This window comes from Myotis lucifugus, unplaced genomic scaffold (genome assembly GCF_000147115.1).
Source record: "Myotis lucifugus unplaced genomic scaffold, Myoluc2.0 scaffold_2, whole genome shotgun sequence".
Classification (NCBI taxonomy): Eukaryota; Metazoa; Chordata; class Mammalia; order Chiroptera; family Vespertilionidae; genus Myotis; species Myotis lucifugus.
In genome coordinates, this window is record NW_005871050.1 from 20,201,494 (window position 1) to 20,222,859 (window position 21,366).

Here is a 21,366-nt window from a genome sequence, read left to right on the forward strand (position 1 = left end):
ATTGAATAACCACAGCAGAGCGCACAAATCTTCAGTACACAGATCAATTAATTATACAGACGTGTACACCTATGTAACCATCCCACAGATCAAGATGTAGAACATTTTAAGAAACTCAGAAAACTTCTCTATGTTCACTACCAGTCATACTCTTTCCCAAAGAAACTATTTTTCTAAACAGTATCGCCATAGATTAGTTTTGACAATTATTGAACTACATATAAATAGAATCATACATTATGTACTCTTAGGTATATGGCTTCTTTTGCTCAGCATTATGTTTTAAAAGTAATACATGTTCTTGCCCACCCCAGGCACTCATAAGATATTTCAATCCTCAAACCAGAAACTGAGTGAAACAACTGCCTGATCCTGAGAGGAACCGAGGCATAGCCTACCTAGCATCTAAAATACCACAGTTGTTGACTGTTAAACATTCTAAGAGTCATCATGGAAGTTCATAGGTTGATCCAAGTTCAGACCTGAGTTAATACAAAAAAAAATCTTCCTTTTCTTTTTTTTCTTTTTGTTTTTGTTTTTATTCACTTAATGATGGAACTCATTAAAAAAGAATAAAATAGGCCTGGTCAGCATAGCTCAGTGGTTGAGCATTGACCTATGAACCAGGAGGTTGCTGCGACCTGCACGGCTGAGTTCGGGATCTGAAGGAGGGGTCAACGCACAAATGAGAACACTAGACAAGAAATACAAATTATTAAGGAGTGGTGTCTCTTTCTTTAAGAGCACACTGACCTCTGGACCGGTCTGCTTTTTATTTACTTGAATACACATTTGCTCTTTAGCAATGCATATAGGCATATCAAAGGTAAACTTTGGTAAACAGTAAAAGGATTATCAGGATAGGGAATTTGCCTTGAACCACCACTATCTCAACAGACAAGGTGCTTAGCATCAGCCCTGCTAACGCCCAAGGTCCATTGGCCTTCTGCATTCCTTTGTGACAGTATTGGCAAGTGGTGGCTTCCTGCAGGAGGTCACAGTTCAATTCCAGTCAGGGCACATGCCTGGGTTTCCAGCTCAATCCCCAGTGTGGGGCATGCAGGAGGCAGCTGATCAATGATTCTCTCTCATCATTGATGTTTCTATCTCTCTCTCCCTCTCTCTTCCTCTCTGAAATCAATTTAAAAAATATATTTTTTAAAAAGAATAAAATAGATTGTAATTGTGCATTGTATAGACCAGTGGTTGGCAAACCGCGGCTCTCGAGCCACATGCGGCTCTTTGGCCCCTTGAGTGTGGGTCTTCCACAAAATACCACCTGTGGCGCACACGTACAGTGCAATTGAAACTTCGTGGCCCATGCGCAGAAGTCGGTTTTCAGCCTGGGCAAGTCTATTTTGAAGAAGTGGCGTTAGAAGAAGTGGGGGGTGTCAGTCAGTTGGTCCAGTTGGTCGGGTTGGTCTGGCCACGGGATACGCAGCGCAAGGGAGGTACATTGTTTTGAGGTATGTTCACTGAGGTTGACCCCTTCCAACTCTCCCATCCACACTCGTCTCTCTGAAACAAGTATACAAGACGAGTGTGGATGGGAGAGTTGGAAGGGGTTGACCTCAGCGAACGTACCTCAATCAGATTGAGGACGTTTTTAGCAAAGGCCAGCTTAAGAGTACCCTAATTAAGTTAATAACAATGTACCTACCTATATAGTTTAAGTTTAAAAAATTTGACTCTCAAAAGAAATTTCAGTCATTGTACTGTTGATATTTGGCTCTGTTGACTAAAGAGTTTGCCGACCACTGGTATAGACAAATGAGTCTGTTTAGGCCAAACACAAAAACAAGACTCAGTGAAAAGCTAAGGAATCCTAGTACATGAGACAAAGCCCACACATGCACTGTATTAGAGCAAATGTAAACATTTTTTTAGCACTATTGTCTTCCAGGCATTGAGATAAGTTCTTTATATTAATTAGCATATAGTACCCTTACAAAAACACTGAGTTGAACACTATGATTATCTCAAATTTATACTTGAAATAACTGAAATATATGGAGGTTAAGTAACTTACCTGAATAAGTAATAAAGATAACATGGTACAGCCAGAACTTAAACCTGATCTGTCTGACCTCAGCATTTACAATGCTCTATTGCCTCCACTCCTGAAAGTTACCTAATCTAAGTACCCTAAGGGGTTTAAATGTCAGCTAGTTCATTTGATCAAATATCCTAATGAGAGAAAGTTAGTCTTGTGTATATTGGTCATAGTTCTTAGGTATAGATAACTGAGTCCACTCCAACTAGTTTAAGGAGAAAGAGATTTAGTAAAAATAGCTTGAGTACCTCATAGAATCTCTGGGAGTGCCAAGAAACAGGGCTTGGATGCCCAATAGTCAGAAGCAATGATACAGCAATGAGAAATGCCTAACCATACACCATGATAGTTATAGTAGAAAGACTACCACTGCTGCCTCCTGTTTTGCACTTTTAAATTGAGCCTGGAGCCACAAACTCTGCCACAGTTGTTTCAAAAGACCTAGAAGAGTCACTGCCTTGCTTGATGGAACTTCCAACTCCCCAAATCAGTTTCTGCAGAACCAGGTCATATACCAGCCCTCTGGCTACAAAGGAATCTGAAAAAAAATGAAATTTTAGTTTTTCAGTCACCAAGTACAGAAAGACAAGCTAGAAGGAAGATAATATGGATGTTAACTGACTTACCTATGATATCATTGATACTATGTGAGAGAGATTTTCACTTTGACCTTCTTCTGGCAGTAATCTTCCATATGTAATCAGTTAGTGACTATATTGGGTATTTCAGGTCAAGAAGATTGAATGATAATTTTAGACAGAAATTCTGACTTCCATCAAATCCAGGGGTCCTCAAACTTTTTAAACAGGGGGCCAGTTCACTGTCCCTCAGACCGTTGGAGGGCCGGACTATATTTTTTAAAAAACTATGAACAAATTCCTATGCACACTGCACATATCTTATTTTGAAGTAAAAAAACAAAACGGGAACAAATACAATATTTGTATTTGCATGTGGCCCACGGGCCGTAGTTTGAGGACCCCTGAATTAAGCCTTATAGAGAAGTCCCTAGACTGTCTTAACACAGACCTAGATCTAAGATTTATACTCTATATCTCTAACTCTACATCTATATGTATGTATATAGTACTCCATCCAGAAGCCCAAGCAAAAACCTGGAAGCCATCCTCAATTTATTGTTCCTCCCTGCCTTTACCTCAACTAATTAGTTACCAGGACCTGTGATCTCTACCTCATAAATCTTTCTCAGAATATCTTTCCTTTTTGTCATTACTGTTTCTGCATTGGATTCACTTAAAATTGCACAGTCTCTAATACCACAGCCCTGTGGCTGGAATGCTCTTCATTCCCTAGAGTCTAGGGAATGTAGGGCCTAGATCAGTGATGGCGAACCTATGACACGCGTGTCAGAGGTGGCACGCGAACTCAGTTTTTTGGTTGATTTTTCTTTGTTAAATGGCATTTAAATATATAAAATAAACATCAAAAATATAAGTCTTTGTTTTACTATGGTTGCAAATATCAAAAAATTTCTATATGTGACACGGCACCAGAGTTAAGTTAGGGTTTTTCAAAATGCTGACACGCCGAGCTCAAAAGGTTCGCCATCACTGCCCTAGACCAACATGAAAACTCTACCTTCAAGCTGAAATGTAGGAGTCAGCTTCCTTTATACCTTCCCTAACTTACCAGGTTCCCAAAATTCTCTAGTCATATAATAACATTCTATTTTGTTGTTATTCATGAGTCTATTGCTATCAACTAGGCTCTAAGTGAGCAAAAATCATTATCATATTCTGGTTTGTATCTATGGCACCTTGCCTTCTGTCATATACATAAAAGACAGTAACTAACTGCCTACTGAATTGATCTAAATGGAAGTACATAATATAGGGCATATGATCTTATTCATACTCTGATTTTGATTTATTATTCTGTAGCAGTGTTATATTACTAGTGCATTTTTACTATTGCTGTTATTAGATTCAACCAATTTATTTTACTACTTTTAAATGTGGTAAAATACACATAACATAGAATTTACCATCTTAACCAGTTCTAAGTGTATAGTTCAGTAGTGTTAAGTATATTCACGTTGTTGTCAAACCAAATTCTAGAAGTTTTTATTGTTTTTTGTTTTTTTCTTCTTTAAAACAGTATTTTCTTTTTTTCTTTATTGATTAAGGTATTACCTATGTGTCCTTAACCCCCATTACCCCCCACCCCCATCCCCATTTATGCCCTCACCCCTCTGGTGTCTGTGTCCATTGGTTAGGCTTATATGCATGCATACAAGTCCTTTGGTTGCTCTCTCCCCATTACCCCCACCCTCCCCTACCTTCCCTCTGAGGTTTGATGGTCTGATTGATGCTTCTCTGTCTCTGGATCTGGTTTTGTTCATCAGTTTATGTTTTTCATTATATTCCAGAAATAAGTGAGATCATGTGATATTTATTTTCCTCTGACTGGCTTATTTCACTTAGCATAATGATCTCCAGTTCCATCCATGCTGTTGCAAATGGTAATAATTCCTTCTTTTTTACCACAGCATAGTATTCCATTGTGTAGATGTACCACCGTTTTCTAATCCACTCATCTGCTGATGGGCACTTAGGCTGTTTCCAAATCTTAGCTATGGTGAATTGTGCTGCCATGAACATAGGGGTGCATATATTCTTTCTGATTGGTGTTTCTGGTTTCTTGGGATATATTCCTAGAAGTGGGATCACTGGGTCAAATGGGAGTTCCATTTTTAGTTTTTTAAGGAAATTCCATACTGTTCTCTACAGTGGCTTCACTAGTCTGCATTCCCACCAGCAATGCACGAGGGTTCCTTTTTCTCTGTATCATTGCCAGCACTTGTCATTTGTTGATGATAGCCATTCTGACAGGTATGAGATGGTTCCGCATTGTCGTTTGAAATTGTAGAAGTTTTTATTTGCAAAAGACAATATTTGGAAGACAGCTTGAATTTGTCACTTTAATTTACATTGTTTGATATTGTCTATAGATATAGTCAAAATTTATGGCTTAAAATTCTGAAAATTTCAACCTCACAAATTTTCCATTGTCCCCCCACCCCACCACCCCAGGATAACTCTAGACAAATCTATGCCCATTAAAAAACAACTCTCCATTCCCTCCCCCACCAGCTCCTGGAAACCACCATTCTGTTTTCTGTTTCTATGAATTTGACTACCCTAGACACCTCCTATACATGGAATCATACAGAAAGTATCTTTTTGTGACCCCACCAGTTTATTCATAAACTCCAAATATATTACATTAATGGGCATCAGTACATAAATTATTTTAATTATTTCTTCACTCACAAAGGGATTTGTACTATCAGGAGATCTCCAAGCTAATCAGAATTCTCTATTTCCTGTATTTGAGGAGTTAATGTGCATTTTTCTATTGTACAATTTTCCAGATTCCTTGGAGAAAAGAAAAGACAGCAGTTGGCATCATCTGCTAGAAGAAATTCCAGCTGAGATCTGTAAACTCTTTATTGTGTGCTATATACAGTGGGGGGGAAAACAAACAAGTGTCAGAAAAGACAGTAAGCAAATTAAAGAAATGCCAGAAACATGACGACAACCATTCTAGGGAAAATGGTATCTGTTTCATTCACTCTCAAAAAAGTAGTGGACTTCAATAAAAGTTAAACTTCACATTTGTCTAGAGTTATCCTGGGGGAGGGGACAGCAATGGAAAATCATGATGTTGAATTTTTTAGAATTTTATGCCATAAATGACTATCTGTACACAATATCAAACCATGTAAATTCAAGTGACATATTCAAGCTGTTTTCCAAATATTGTCTTTTTTATTGCTTAAGTCTCATCTTGTTAATAATAAAATCTAATGTCCTTATGATGGCTCTATGTGACCTGGCCCTTGAAAACCTGCAAACCTCATCTTTTATTTTCATTTCTTCATTCACTGTTCAGCCTTCACTAAGCCACAGTGACCTTCATGCTGTTTTTGAAACACTCCAATCAGACCTCAGGACCTGACCCTCTACCTGAAAAGCTTTACTCCAAGACATTCTCATGGCTTAGCCATTTACTTCATTCAGGTTTCTGCTCACTTTCCTTTCCTTGAAGAGGGTTCTCTTAGCACAAGCATGTCAAACTCAAAGGCTAACATAGGCCAAATAAACAAGTTATAAGTTTACGTGGGCTGCAAAAAACCGAAAGCTTCAATTTTCGTAGAAACGTAGGTTTATTTCAATGGAGACATACTGAATACAAAGGGCTGAAATAATTAAGTAATCGTTAACATAAAATAATAGAATATTTTAATAAATTTAATATTTTTCTTGAACATTAACTTACCAGACACTGAATAACTGCACAAATTAATAAGCATAACGCAAAAAAAACATATTTTTCTTGTTCTCCGAAAGCGAAATATTTCCTGTTGCACACACCAAACAAGTCAGTCCAAGATTAATCAGCTACTAAAATATTCACCGCTAGTATTAGTGGTGAGAAGTGGTGTGCCTGGGAAATGAATGCAGCATGATTATAGTAATCAGTCATTAGCGAACGTTGTAGTTCATTATTAATAATTATGTATAAAAGGATATTGTAAAAATTAAGTTACAAAATTTTTATTAAAATGTTTCTTACATAACGTTATATTGGCTGGACCACAAAAATATTCATTGTGGGCCGCATGCGGCCCACAGGCTGTGAGTTTGACATGGTTGCCTTAGCACCTTTTATAAAATAGTACCCAGTTTCTGTCATTTTCTATCCCCTTATTTGATTTTATTATTCTTCATAGAAGCTATATTATGTAGTACATCTTAATATTTTTGGTCGTCTGTCACCCCTTACTAGATAAAAACTATATGGTGTCCATGAATGTTGCTAATCTGTTTATGCTATATCCCTAGCACCTAGCACAGTGCCTGAACTGATAGTTTCAAGTCCCATCTGACAAGTCATTATACATCAGGTAGAAACACAGTCTCCATGCTGTAAGTGAATAAATTTTAAATTCTGTTCTCTAATGAGCTATAAATACAAAATCTCTGTGACCTTCCTTATTTTAACTCAAGTGTTCTCCAAGTATAGCTCTCAAATCAATAACATCAGCATCATCTGGGAACATGTTGGTAGTTCCCAAATGAATACAAAATTGGGGGTGGGGGCCCAGCAATTTGCATTTTAACAAGCCCTTCAGGTGATGCTTTGAAAACCATCAGTCTAATCTGAGTTCTTTTCCACAAGGGAAATTCTAAGAAAGGTATGCTAGAAAGAAGTCTTCTTAAAGAGAGAGAGAGAGAGAGAGAGAGAGAGAGAGAGAGAGAGAGAACATATAAAAACCTAAGTCCATAAAAGGCAAGATTGGAAAGATAGCTACTGCTTTTTCTAGAGTTTGTTTTGTTTAATATTAGCAGACCATTTTTTTGCATGCTCTGTTAGATCAGGGTCAATATACGCTGCTATGGATGCCATTTAAAGGATCCTTAAACAGCAGGTCTTCAAATAACGTCATTTTGTTCAATGTCATTTATTATAATGTTGATGGGAGGAATCAATTCCTAGCTGGGCCACTCAGTCTGTATTGAGTACGCATGTCTCCTCATGTCTGCGTGGGGTTTCTTTCTCTGGGTACTCCAGTTTCCTCCCACATCCCAAAGCTGTGCACACTACATGAATTGGTGTGTCTAAATCGTCAGTCTGAGTGTGGGTGTGGGTGTGGGTGTGGGGAGTGCTCTGTGATGGGAGGGTGCCCTGTCCAGGGTGGATCCCTCCTTATGCTCCTAGCTGCCAGGATATGCTCTGCCCACCCACCACTTTGAACTGGAATAAGTGAGCTGGGAAATCATTTTCTTACTTGTTTTTATTCATCTTTCCTAAATGCATGTATAGCTCACATTTATTTCAATGATTAATATTAGAAGTATTTGGAATCTGTCTTTAGAAGTTTGGTGATGGTTTTGTGACCAAAACTATGCTGCAGGAACTTAACTCCTGTTTATACCAACTAGTCTATGGTAAAATGGGTTTTTCTTATACGTTCTTTCACTTAAAGTTATGGTTTCCAAGAACCTACTGACAAAATAAATGAGAACTTACTGTACCTACTGCCTCTCAATGAACATAAGTACTAGTATCTACTGGTGAGGTTGAGTTAGAACTTTTTCTTCATAGATTAAAACCTCTTGATTCGAATTGATTTTTACTTTCTTCAGAAACATTTAAATACTTTAAGGATATATTCCTCTATTCTGGATAATGACATGAGCTCAGCGGTCACCATTTTCAAAATGATATATTGCAACCTGATAACTATTGAACCTAAAGGCCAAGATTTTACTGGAAAAAACTGGAAATAGAAAGGACAGTCATCTGAATGTGGGTGCATATCTACATTGGTGACCATCCTTTAGAAAAAGTGACAATGTTCTTGAATATTCTTCCTTTGGTTTTGACTTTCTTTTCAAGATTATTAGGACATGTGAATAAAATAACATTTGAAAGAACTTAGAAAAGTATAAAGCACTATACAAGTAATAATAATACAAATAGTAGCTAACCACTAATTGGATACCTTTCTGTGTTCGGCACTATACAAAGCACTTTGCATACATATCACAATCTCTCAGCAATACTTTAAGGTAGGTATTATTATTTTTTTAAATATTTTTTATTGATTTCAGAGAAGGAGAGGGAGAGAGAAACATCAATGATGAGAGAGAATCACCGAACGGCTGCCTCCTGCACACCCCACACTGGGGACGGAGCCAACAACCCCAGCACGCGCCCCGACGGGGAACCAAACCACAACCTCCCGGTTGACAGGTCGATGCTCAACCACTGAGCCACCCTGGCCAGGCAAGCGCCTCACTTCTGAATATGAATAGACAGCTATTTATGAAAAGTCATGAATGTGAAGTATGAACAAAAAGAGTTCACAGGGAAATAACTATAATTAATATCCTAGAGAAGTAAGAGAATAGATTGCATCCATGAAACAAGAACAGGATGCCATTTAAAAACAAAGCATAACAAAAATGAGGACAGGAGAAAGGTGGCTATCAGAGAACCAGAAAGAACTTTAAAATTTAAAAATATGATAGAAGAAATGTAAAAATACAACAGAAGAGTTCAAAGGCAAAGTTAAGAAAATATCACAGAAAAAAAATAAAGATAATAAGAAAATAAGATCAGTTTGAGTGATCCAATGACTGAATCAGGAGTTCTAAAAAGAGTGAGCAGAAAAAAATGGACAGGAGGAAATTACTAAAATAAGAATGTATATGATAATTTCTCAAAACTGAAAGAAATGTGTGTTCATATTGAAATGTTTTCAGCTGAGGTTCATTCTGCACACTGGATGAAAAAAGACCCTATTCTACGGTGTATCATCATGAAATTTCAGAACATTAGGAAGAAAAGAGGACCGCAAAACCTTCCAGGGAGGAAAAAACAAACAAACCAACCTGGAGTCCCAGAGGAGGTATTAGTGTCAAACTTCTCAGTAGCAGCACAGGAAGCTAGCTGGACGAAAAGAAGCAATGCCTTTACATTTCTGAGGGAAAATTATTTCTAACCTAGAATTCTATACCCTACCATCCAATTGCTGCTAAAAATAAAGACATTTCATTCATGCTAGGTCTCAAAAGTTTTTACCTTTCCTGAGCTTTTTCTCAGGATAGTATGGTAGGATAACCTCCATTAAATCAAATGAGTAAATAAATCAAGAGGAAAATATGAAGTTTAGGAAACAGAAGATCCAACAAAAGAGAGATGCAGAAGAAATGCTCAAAATAATAAAAAAGGGAAGTGTCAGGATGACAGCTGGACCATGGGCCTGGCAAGCAGTCGGTGCAGACGGGAGCTGGACAATGAAAGGCTCAGGGTGGCGTCAGAAGAGATGTCTATGAGAAAACAAACAAAACAGATAGAGAGATTTATAATTCTGTCAGAGGACTTGGTTGAAATTAGTGATTTCTATATAGAAACTGAAGTTTAAAAGAGACAATTATCATCCTAGGGGAAAAAATTATTATATATGGTGCAAAGGGAACAGGAAGCAGCTCATATAGGAACAACATTTCCATAGGCACAACAATGCAAACACCAAAAACAGGTTTAACCAAAATTGTGATATCTTTAAAATGGACGGATGGATATAGGTGAAGGGTATGTAGAGTGTGGTATAAAAAAATAAAATATTTTCCCCATATAAGGAAATCAAGAGGTAATATCTATACTGAAAAGTCAAGGGGGGAAAACAAAAACAAACAAACAAAAAAAACAGTATAAGCCTCAGAATAAACAGCTAAAGGGGTAGGTATTATTATCTTCATTTTACAAATGAGGTTAGGTACCCTGCCCAAGGCCATGTAATTATAAAATAGTACATGTAAAATATGAACCAAGATCTGTCATATTTAAAATCCTATGCTACTTGCAATTTACAATAGCTAAGATCTAGAAACAGCTCAAGTGCCCATCAGTAAATGAGTGGATAAAAAAGCTGTGGTACATTTACACCATGAAATACTATGCATCTGTAAAAGAGAAGGAACTCTTACCATTTGAGACATGGATGGACCTGGAGAGTATTACACTAAGCTAAATAAGCCAGTTAGAGAAAGATAAGTATCACATGATCTCACTCACATGTGGAATCTAAAGAACAAAATAAATTGATGAACAAAATAGATCCAGGGACATAGAAGCATGGAACAGACTGACAAATCTCAGAAGGAAGGCAGTGGAGGGGGGGGTGGGAGGGGGGAGAGATTAACCAAGGAATTTATATGCATGTATGCATAACCCATGGACACAGACAATAGTGTAGTGAAGGCCTGGGATGGGTGGGTGTGGGGTGGAGGGGGTCAATGAGAATAAAGGGAGACATCTGTAATACTTTCAACAATGAAGATAAATTTAAAAATAAATTTTAAAAAATCCTATGCTGCTAACTACTATACTCATTAATCCAGCTTCACTTTCACTGCACCCATAACTACATCTATATGTATACTTTTAGATAAATTTCAAATATAGTACATTCCCACCCTGGCCTGTGTTGTTGAGTGGTTAGAGCATTGGCCCCGCACACCAAAGGGTCATGGGTATGATTCCTGGTCAGGAGCACATGCCTGGGTTGCAGGTTTGATCCTGGCCCCAGTCGGGGTGGCTATGGGAGGCAACCAATTGATGTGTCTCTCACACTCCTCTTTTGGTCCCTCACTGACTCACGCTCTCTCCCTCACATCGATGTTTCTCTCTCTCTCTCTCTCTCTCTCTCTATATATATATATATATATATATATCCCTCCCACTCTCTCTAAAGCCAATGGAAAAATATCTTCAGGTGAGGCTTAACAAAATATATATATTACATTCCCAGTGGATAAATTAAAACATAAAAGAAGTATTTAAAACAAAGAGTTAAATTTCCCGTTGCTATCATCCAACTGCAATCTCACTTTTATTCATATTTGAAATGGTCAAAATTCTGTATTTGCCTCAAGAGGAATATTTTCTTACTAAATATTAAGCAGAAATGTTCTGAAAATATCTATTTTAATAGCTCCCCTATAAAAAGGTCTGCTTTAATTACAATAAATGGAATAGTTATTACATTTCTTAAACATGATTCTGTGAAGTGCACTTCAATTTTCAAAGCAAACATCTGGACTATTAAGATAGTCCCAACTAAACTTGTTACTTTTGTTACAAATGCTTTAGTTAGTTGAACTGTGATGTGGACACAGTCCAATACCTCTGCCTTTCCATTCAACTATGGTTTCTCCTCTGTCAGCTCTATCATGTGATACATTAGTCAGGAACCTGGCATTCCATACAGATTTGCTTCACTCTCCAACAGGGCAGGTGTATTTATTTAACAAATCTTTGGCAGTAGCACAGATTTTTTTTTTGGTCTGCTGAAAAAAAAGAATGCTTTATTATACAATTGTCTACTTGCTTGATCCTAATTTGGAGGAGTCTCAGTGTATCTCCAAGTACCACATTTCAACCTGAACAACCCATTTCCATATCTGCTACACAGACATTGCACACTAGGACTTACATAGCAGAGAATGAATTGGGTGAAACTTTGTCTTCTTTCTTCTCCACTCTTTTGGTCAATTCCTGTTCAGCAAGTTCCAAGCTGGCTCAGTGAGATTTAATTATTCTTCAATGCTTTTCTGTGTCAATTAGAAGACAATGATAGCATGCTGACACTGTCAACATTTTGTGACAACCAACAAAATGCACTGCAGTAAATGACAGTTTCAGCTCACAAATGAGGGGACCTGAGCCTTTATATTCTTTCCATTAGCTTTAGTGCCCAACTTCCAAAAAGCTGGCTCTAAAACCCAATATACTCTCATTGAGTCATCCTTTTACAATGCTATTCAGAATTTCTGGATAATCCTATTCTGATCCTTCTTTGTCCAGAGACAATAGAACTCTGACTAATTCATGGGGGCGTCAGTATTCTGGCTGAATATCACCTGAACACATATTCACCTGTTTGTGCCATTTGCTACAGCTGCATCAGGACTGTGAAGAGAGGCAGCCCCAAAATCCTAGGAGAAAGACCTACCAACCTGAGTATTAGTATGTGAGTTGTAGACAGCTCTATTTTATAGCCATTTCCACCAAGATTTCTACAGATATTTAAAACAAAATGGATTTCTTGGTGCAGCAGGTCTTTGAATAATGTCAGTTAATTCAACATCATTTTGTTATAATGTTGATGAGATGCCATAGTAACTTAACTTTTGCTTTGGGCTGATGCAAGAGCCTAGTACAGTGGTGGGAAAGATGTCAGCAGGAACTGTTCTGCTGCCAGGGGCTGGGGCAGACTTGTCCCTCTTCCCGTCGGTGCCAATAATGTGTTGAAGAAATTGTAAAGAAAAAGAAACACTCATTCACTGCTGGTGAGAATGTAAACTGGTACAGCCACTATGGAAAATAGTATGAAAGTTCCTCAAAAAATTAAGAATACAATTACCATATGACCCGGCAACCCCTCTTTTGAGTATCTACTCAAAAAATTTGATAACATTTGTAAAGATATATGTATCCTTATGTTCATTGCAGCATTATTCACAGGGGCTAAGACATGGAAACAACCAATCAGATTTATAGATGATTGGATAAAGAAGATGTGGTACATATATACAATGGAATGCTACTCAGCCATAAGAAAAGAAGAAATACTACCATTTATAGCAACATGGATCTTGAGAATATCAAGCTAAGTAAAATAAGTCATATGAAAAAATTCAAGAGCCATATTATTTCACTCATATATGGGATGTGGGATATAAAACTGAAAGCAAAAATAAACAAACAAGAAAAATAAACAAACAAAAATTCATACATGCAGAAAACACTATGGTGGTTACAAGAGGGGAAGACTGGTAAGGGAGAAAGCAATGGGTAAAGAGTGTCAAATATATGGTGACAGAAGGATATTTGACTTTGACTGGTAAACACACAATTCAATACACAGATGATGTATTATATAATTGTATACTTGAAATCTACATGATTTTATTAACCAATTTCACCCCAATAAATTTAATTTAAAGAAAAAAGGATATTGGATATTGATGAAGCTGAAGAAGGTATAAAGGCTCTTAAGACTGAAAGTGATGTTCAAGAACCAGCTGAAGCAGAGGATGATCTTGATATTGCACCTGACAATAAAAAGAAGAAATAGAAAAATGTCAAGTTCCCAGATGAGAATGAAATTCTAGAGAAAGACAAAGCGTTAGAAGATGAAGACAGCAAAAAAGATTATGGTCTCTCATTCAGTAACCATAAAGGCCTTACGTAGGCAAGCTCAGAAAGAAACTACATGTATAAGGAGCTACTAAATCAAGTGTTCAAAATCATGAGGGAAAATAATCCAGATAAGGTTGCTGGAGAGAAAAGTAAATTTGTTATGATACCTCCAAAGGTCGTCTGAGTAGAAACCATGTCAACTTCTTTTGTCAACTTTACACATATCTGTAAACTATTACATCATCAGTTCAAACATCTCATTGTGTTTTTATTTGCTGAATTGGGTACAAGTGGTTCTATCTATGGTAATAACCAACTTGTAATCAAAAGAAGATTCTAAAAGAAACAGATAGAAAATGTTTTTGAGAAGATGTATCAACAGGGGGAGAGATGGCAGCTGAATAGGCCCTTTTCTTGCACCTCCTCCCAGGGCCAGACAGGAAATAAAGATAATTGGGGAACACTCATCCAGAATTACCAACTGAGGTCCAGCTAAAAAGGAGACTTATATCAAGGAAGAACAGAAAACACCTGGCAAGCTGATAAAAAATCTCAGTATCCACTAGATACCACTAGACTGTATATGAGGATTGAGATCCAGCTAAGGGCAGAGTAATATTCTGGGACACTCTCAGAGGAGAAGCTTTGTGATGGGAAACACACCCACCACTTCCCCTGTAATCTGAATAGCCCACACACACCCTCATGGGAGACCCAGATTTCTATACTCCCGATTCCACCTACAACCCTTTCAAAAACAGACTTTTGAATGATTAAGATTGACAGCTGGCTGGCAGGTGAAGGCAGGTTGAGGTGGAGCCCACGGAACCTGGGAAGTTTGATGACCCAGCCCTAGGCACTGTGCTACTAACAAACAGGCCTTAGAGTGCAGCCTGGCCCCTCCCTTGCACAGCCAAGTCCTGTGGAGACAGACACAAACTGTGGATCACTTGGAGCTTCAAACAGGTTGCTGAAAGCTAAAGGAGGACAGTTTCTGACAGTGGTTAGCACCTAAGTACCTCCCAGGGAGGACAGAATTGGTAGACAGAGCAGTCAGCCATAGTCATCAGAGAATGAATCCAAAGGAGCTCCCAGGAGACATGAAACTCTGCTGAAATGAACACCACTTCACTTTTTTCCTTCACTTTTTTTTCTCTTTTAAATTATCAATCTTCTTTATTGATTTATCATTTTAGTCTCTATTGTTTCTTTCATATATCTAACTTTTCTTTTCTCTTTTCCTATTCTATTGTTTTTCTTTTTTCCTACTTTCTCTTCTATTTTCCTTTTAAAAAAATTTTTCTTCCCCTCTTCTTTTATACCATTTTCCTTCCCCTATTTATCCTTATCTTCTTTATTTCATCTCTGCCCCTTCATATGCCTTTTTCTTCCTTCATTTTACTCCTTGTATTATTTTTCTTTTATTCTATCATTCTTGTTCTCTTTTCTCTTTTCAAATTCTCTCTCCATTTGTGGTTTCTTTTGTTATTGTTGTAGGGGTCCTGTGTACATTTTTGTTTTGTTGTATTTTGTTGTGTTCTGTCAGCCCCACCACAACAGCTCACAAGATGCAGTCAGGGTGAGCCTTGCATTCATCCAGCCTGAGAGGAGATACCATCCACAAACAGGATAACAACATTCAAAACCCAATTACAACAGGAGAACCCAAATAATTTAACCAAGGTGCATTTCTAAAGCACCCAGCTTAGTAGATCTAAGATACTACACTACTGGGTCCCACAAAACACCTACTACATAAGACCACCCCACAAATACATGGAGGCATAGCAGTTTTATCTAATACATAGAAGCAAATACAAAGGGACAGCAAAAAATGGGAGACAAAGAAACAATTTCCAAATGAAAAAAAAATGAAGAATTGCCCCCCAAAAAGGAACTAAATGAAATAGAGGCAAGCAATTTGTCAGATAAAGATTCAAAGTAATGGTCACAAGGGTGCCCAAATAACTTAGTGAGAACTATAAGCAACTTAATAATAACTTTATGGAACACAATGAGAACTACACCAGCATAAAAAAGAGGTAGAAACAATGGATAAAAATCAAGTGGAAATGACGAATGGCATAGCTGAAATTAAAAATACCCTGGAAGGAATCAACAGTAGACTAAAAGAAGCTGAGTACCAAATCAGCAATTACAAGATAAGGTATATAAAAACAACCATTCAGAGCAATTGGAAAAAATAAATTAAAAAGCAGGAGGAGAATGTAAGGGAATTTGAGCACAACATGAAACATAACAACATCAACATCATAGGGATTCCAGAAGGAGAAGAATCTGAGCAATGGATAGAGACCCTGCTTGAAGAAATAATGACAGAAAATTTCCCTAACCTGATGAAGGAAAAAGTCACTCAAGTTCAGGAAATACAGAGAATCCCAATAAAAATGAACCCCAAATGACCCACACCTAGTCACATAATAATTAAAATAGCAAACATTAAAGACAAAGAAAGAATATTAAAGGCTGCAAGAGAGACAAAAAATTACATACAGGAGAGCTCCCATTAGAATGTCAGCTGATATCTCAATAGAAACACTACAAGCCATCGGAGAGTAGTATGAAGTATGCAAGGTAATGAAAAGCAAGGGACTGAATCCAAGACTACTCTATCCAGCAAGGCTATCATTCAAAATGGAAAGAGAAATAAAGAGCTTCTCAGACAAAAAAAAAAGGCTAAAAGAGTTGACTACCATTAAACCAACACTGCAAGAAATGCTAAAGGGTCTGTTGTAAGAAGAAGAAATAAAGAGAGAGGAACACAGGCATAAAGTATAAAAATGGCAACAAATAACTACCTATCAATAATAAGCATATATGTAAATGTCTGAAAAGGTTTAATCAAAAGACATAGGGTAGCTGAATGAATAAGAAAATATGACTCAAATGTATGCTGTCTAAAAGAGACCACCTCAGAACAAAAGACTCACACAGGATGAATGTGAAGGAATGGAAAAAAATTTTTCAGGCAAATGGAAATGAAACAAAAAAATTGGGTCTGGTCAATGTGGCTCAGTGGATTAGCATTGACCTATGAACCCAGATATCATGGTTCCATTCCCAGTCAGGGCTGATGCCAGGGTTGCAGCTCAATCCTCAGTGTGGGGCATGCAGGAGGCAGCAGACCATTATAAACTAATGAACAAAAATAGATACAGAGGCAGAGCAGCATCAAACAGACTGTCAAACTACAGCGGGAAGGCCGGGGAGGGTTTGTGGGCAGAGGGTAAGAGATCAACCGAAGGACTTGTATACATGCATATAAGCATAACCAATGGACACAAGACACTGGGGGGTAGGGAAGGCCGGGGGAAGGTCAAGGTGGGGGGAAGAAAAGGAGACATATGTAATACTCTTTGTAATACTTTAAGCAATAAAATGAAATTTAAGAAAAGATTAAAAACGTATCAAGCATCTTCTCAGATCACAATGGGATGAAACTAGAAATAAACTACAATAAAAACACCTGAAAACATTCAAGCACAGGGAGACTAAATAGTATGTTATTAAACACTGAATGGGTTACCAATGAATTCAAGAAAGAAATAAAAAACTTCCTGGAAACAAATGAAAATGAACATACAACAACCCAAAATGTACGGGACACACAATGCAGTTCTGAGGAGGAAGTTCATAGCATGTACAGACCTACCTCAAGAAAAAAAAAGAAAAATTCCTAACAAACTATCTAACCCTACAACTTAAAGAACTAGAAAGTACACAAAAAGAAAAGCCCAGGGTAAGTAAAAGGAAGGAAATAATAAAGACTAAAGCAGAAATAAATGACATAGAGACTGAAAAACAATATAAAAGATCAATTAAACTAAGAGGTGATTCTTTGAAAGGATAAACAAAATTGATAAACCATTAGCCAGATTCATCAAGAATCAAAGAGAGAGGACCCAGTAAGTAAAATCAGAAATGAAAGAGGTGAAATAACAACTGATACCACAGAAATACAAAGGATTATAAGAAAATAGTATGAACAACTAGCCAACAAGCTGAACAATGTGGATGAAATGAACAAATTCCTAGAAAAATACTATCTTCCAAAACTGGATCAGGAGTAAGCAGAAAACCTGAATAGGATAATAATAACTGATATAATTGAAGCAATAATTAAAAAATAGAAAATTCCCAACAAGCAAAAGCCCTGGTCCCGATGGCTTCACAAGGGAGTTTTACCAAGCATTCAAAGAAAAACTAACATCTATCCTCCTCCAACTATTCTAAGAAATATAAGAGGAAGAAACACTTCCAAGCTCTTTCTACAAAAGCCAGCATTATTCTAATTCCAAAACCACTACAAAGAAAGAGAATTACAGGCCAATATTACAGATGAGCATAAATGCTGAAATCCTCAACAAAAATATTAACAAATCGGATCCAGCATTACATTAGAGAGATCATACACCATGACCAAGTGGGATTTATTTCAGGGATGCAAGACTGGTACAATATTTGCAAATCAATAAATGGGATACACCACATAAACAAATCAAAAGACAAAAATCACATGATCAGTAGACCCAGAAAAAACTTTTGACAAAATCCAGCACCCATTTTTGATAAAAACTCTCAGCAAAGTGGGAATTGAGGGATCATACCTTAACATAATAAAAGCCTTACCAGTATATGACAAACCTATAACTAACATCATACTCAATCGGCAAAAACTAAAACTATTTCCCCTAAGAACAGGAACAAAACAGGGTTGTCCACTTTCACCACTTTTTAAATTGTTAAAAATATGTTTATATTGATTTCAGAGAGAGGAAGTTAGAGGAATGGAGATGTAGAAACATCAATGATGAGAGAGAATCATTAATTGGCTGCCTCCTGCATGCCCACAACCTGGCGGCTCTGCCCTGACTTGGAATCAAACTGTGACCTCCTGGTTCATGGGTTAACGCTCAACTGCTAAGCCTCACCAGCTGGGCTACTTTCACCTCTCTTAATCAACATAGTACTTGAAATCCTAGCCACAGTGATTAGACAAGGAGAGAAAATAAAAGGCATTCAAATTGGAAAGGAGGATGTAAAACTATCATTATTCGCAGATGACATGATATTGTACATAGAAAAGTCAAACGACTCCGCCAAAACACTATTAGGTTTAATAAATGAATTTGGCAATGTAACAGAATACAAAATTATCACCCAGAATTTGATGGCATTTTTATACACCAATAAAAAAGAAAGAAACTAAAAACACAATCCCATTTACCATTGTAACAAAAAAATAAGATACCTAAAAATAAACTTAATCAAGGAGGTAAAAGACCTTTACTTGGAAAAATATAGAACTTTGAAAAAAGAGATAGAAAAAGATATAAACAAGTGGAAGAATATATCGTGTTCATGGATTGATAGAATTAATATCATTTAAATGTCCATACTACCCAAAGCAATCTATAGAATCAATGCAATCCCTATCAAAATATCAAGGCATATTTCACATATCTAGAATAAACACTCCAAAAATTTATATGGAACCAAAAAAGACCCAGAATAGCTGAAGCAATCTTGAGAAAGAAGAACAAAGTTGCAGGGACCACAATACCAGATATCAAGTTATACTACAAAGTCACTGTAATCAGAACAGCCTTGTACTGGCAGAAGAACAGGTAAATAGATCAATGGAACAGAACAGAGATCCCAGAAATTGACCCAAGCCATTATGCTCTATTAATATTTGACAAAGGAGACAAGGACATACAATGGAGTAAAGACAATCTCTTCAATAAGTGGTGTTGGGAATATAGGACCAATACATGCCAAAAAATATAATAAAGAAACTAGACCACCAAATTACACCATACACAAGAATAAACTAAAAATGGGTAAAAGACTTAAATGTAAGTCTGGAAACCATAAAAATCCTAGAAGAAAACATAGGCAGCAAAATATCAGACATCACATGTAGCAGAATTTTCACTGATACAATTTCTAGGGCAAGAGAAACAAAGGAAAATACAAACAAATGGAACCATATCCAAAGAAAAAGCTTTTGCACAGCAAAAGAAATCAGCATCAAAATGAAAAGGGTACCCACTGTAGGGGAGAACATATGTGCCAATGATACATCTGATAAGGGGTTATTTTCCAAAATATATAATGTACTCATACAACTTAACAAAAGGAAGACAAACAATCCAATTAAAAAAATGGGCAGACAACCTGAATATATACTTCTCCAAAAAGGCTACATGGCTAAGAAACATGTAAAAAAGTACTCAACGGCACTAATTATCAGAGAGATGCAAATTAAAATGATAATGAGGTACCACTTCAAGCCGGCCAAGATGGCTACCACTAATAAATCAATGAACAACAAGTGCTAGCAAGGATGTGGAGAAAAAGGAACCCTAGTTCACTGCTGGTAGGAATGCAAACTGGTATAACCACTATGGATAATAGGGTGGAGTTTCCTCAAAAAAACTAAAAATGGAACTGCTATTTGATCCAGCGATCCCACTTCTAGGAATATATCCTAAGAAATACCAATCAGAAAGAAGATATGCACCCTATGTTCATAGTAGCACAATTTACAATAGCTAAGATCTGGAAACAGCCCAAGTGCCCATCAGTAGATGAATGGGTTTAAAAACTGTGGTACATTTAGATGATGGAATACTATGCAGCTGTGAAAAAGAAGCATCTCTTACCCTTATGATCTGAAGAGTATTATGCTAAGTAAAACAAGGAGTCAGAGAAAGACAAGTATCACATGATCTCACTTACTACTATATGTGGAATCTAATGAACAAAATAAACTGATGAACAAAAAAGATCCAGAGACATTGAAGCACGGAGCAGACCGAAGTATTTCAGAGGCAAGGGAGGTAAGAAAAGATTAACCAATTAACTTATATGCATATATGCATAGCCCATGGGCAGACAATAGTGCAGGGAAGATTTGGGGAGGGGGCAGGAGCAGGGTGGAGTGGGTTAATGGGGGAAGTGGAAGGGACATCTATAATAATTTCAACAATAAGATAAATTTTTTTTTAAAAAAAAAAGAAGAAGATATATCAAGGAATACTTCACTTGTCACATGTGCTGATCACCCAACATAATCCTGGAAAAAGACACCCGACTCTTTCTTACAGTGTGAAACTTGTCATTCTCCATGCTCTGTTGCCAGCATCTAAACCGGCTTCCAGGCTGTCACTGGCAAGTGAGCACAGCTCCATGCCAAAGCTCACTAACTTGCTAATCACCACTGATTTTGCAAAGTGTGTGGTGGAAATTTGACTGAACCAGTTTAACATCAGAGTGGGTATTCCATTGTATTAAAAACAAGATAGAAAAGCTGCCAAGCTCTTTGGTGTGTGGCTGGTTAGTGTGAAATCCTCGCAAGATACCGATGCTCAAGCTGTTGACATACTCATGGCCTACTTTAACAATTATCAGACACACATGATGGAGTAAGGCGGTGCTTTTTAAAAATCATTCATAGACTTCTGTAAAATGCAAAATAAAGTTATTATAACAGTGAAAAAGTAATTTGACTCTTGTATATATCAATTAGCCTATGGTAAAATTGGTTT

General features: G+C 37.1%; 1 pseudogene; it reads left to right on the plus strand.

The window, feature by feature from the left end:
• The window catches only part of LOC102438665, a 31,902-nt pseudogene extending 10,878 nt beyond the window's left edge, over nt 1–21,024 (plus strand).
• The last annotated feature ends 342 nt before the right edge of the window (nt 21,025–21,366 follow it).